Source organism: Dendrobium catenatum, unplaced genomic scaffold (genome assembly GCF_001605985.2).
Source record: "Dendrobium catenatum unplaced genomic scaffold, ASM160598v2 original_scaffold_36584, whole genome shotgun sequence".
NCBI classification, from domain to species: domain Eukaryota; kingdom Viridiplantae; phylum Streptophyta; class Magnoliopsida; order Asparagales; family Orchidaceae; genus Dendrobium; species Dendrobium catenatum.
Genome location: NW_021355042.1, coordinates 1 through 1,755, shown reverse-complemented (window position 1 = coordinate 1,755; position 1,755 = coordinate 1). Strand labels below are relative to the sequence as shown.

The following is a 1,755-nucleotide window of genomic DNA, read 5'->3' as shown; positions in this document are numbered from 1 at the left end:
CATTCAAAATTCATGCTTAAATTTCATTGCATTGGAGTTTGTAGATCTTATTTTATATATTATAATTTTTTTAAGTATTAGCTATTTTCCTAAAGGAGATTTCAACAGTAATGCCTCCATTAAGTTTATCAGGCCTCCATTGATGGGTTAATGGAACCACATTAACTTGTAATTTGGCTCCTTTAAGTGAAGAATTTTGGCATAGATATTATTTTCTTGGTGGGTTTCCATTGACTATTTATGAGTATGCATGAACTTACTTTTAGGCTAGAACAAGGGTGGCCAAGCAGCAAAAGTTTGATGATGGCGGTCAATTGTGTCAATTAACACTTGGTTTGAGACGGGTTTTTTTATTGTTTTTTAAAACAATTTTTTAGTACAAACTACAAAACTGCTTTAAAAAGTTGCAGGAAAGTTGTCCCAAATGAAATCTAAATCAAATGTAGCTGATTTAGGTCAAATTGGTTAATTCTAGGCTTGAATGGAAGCTTGTAGGACTACAAATACCCTCATTAATCTATTTGGCTCATCAAGACCTTTGGGCTGAACTCAAAAGAAACAAGGAAAAGTAAAATTTGACAAATGCTATGCCTATTTCCCTTCACAAACTCCTACATATGCCAAGAGCTCCTAGCCACCTTATCTATGTAGTGGGACAGATAGCTAAAGCTTACTAGTTCTATGCAAATGGAATAATCACAAATCAGATATCCTTAAGTAGGTTGTCCTCTATGAAATTGAGCTTGCCGACACTCTTCCGACACTTAGAGCAAGTATTATGGAGATTGAGAGCATTTTATCTCATTCGACAACCCCTGAAACACCCAAGCACTTTGCTTAACTTGTCAGAGTTTGATATCCAAAGCATTGCAAACCACCTTAGTTCAAATAGATGCCTGCTGCAGCTTGTTGGAGCCAAGGGGAAGATGTGTGATTGAAATCCTACAAGTTTGTGAATTGTGGATTTAAACTCTTAGAACTCTAAAATCCATCACATATTTATGATAAAAACCTATCCAAAGCCAATGTGTATCATGGTTATCAGGAGGTAGGAGATGATACCTCAATCTTCTAGGGCATGCCGGTGCTGGACGGCTCTGATTGAGCCGAATGTTCTATGTAAAATCAAACCCTGTGCATGTGATCCCCAAGACCAATTGCAAGTAATCGTATGTTAAACTGACAATCAGTAAAATTAAACATAAAGAAACCAAAAATTAGGAGATAGCCATCAAAATCTCCCCAAAATGCAAAAAATCAAAATAAATCATGGGCTTTCATGAATGAACAGATCTACTCATTGTTATAATCATCCTCCTGGTCAGGATCTAGTGGAAGAAGTGTTGTAGCGTAAGGTGGAAAGATAGACAGCTGAGGTAATATGTTCCAAGAGTTGCTAAAAAAATGAATAATTTCATCATAATCAAGATTTTCAGTAAAATACTAGGAATTACTATCACTGATGATGTTGGAAAGCTTTTCATAAGGATTGATTGTAATGCAATCGAATGGAAAACACTTTTTGTGCATAAAAGCTTTCAATTATTGATGTTTCTTGTGATAACTTATCGACTGATACGCTCACCGGCTTATCAACCACTACCTCCAATTCTCTCTCCACTAAAGAAGACATTTACCTTTTTAGTTTTTAATCCAACATCACAGCCATTAAGCTCCAGCTGACTGCGGCTCCTAACTTAGTCTTTCATCATTACTGTTTACATTTTAAATGCCTTCATTGTATGAGCTATCAGT

General features: G+C 35.7%; 1 long non-coding RNA gene across 1 annotated transcript; it reads right to left on the bottom strand.

Moving 5' to 3' along the window:
- Window positions 1-561: 561 nt before the first annotated feature.
- Window positions 562-1,703, bottom strand: LOC114578459. The gene is made up of 2 exons (XR_003699478.1): window positions 1,063-1,703; window positions 562-942 (listed from the first exon to the last, which is right to left on the bottom strand). It is a non-coding gene; the product is annotated as an uncharacterized LOC114578459 (long non-coding RNA).
- Window positions 1,704-1,755: the final 52 nt, after the last annotated feature.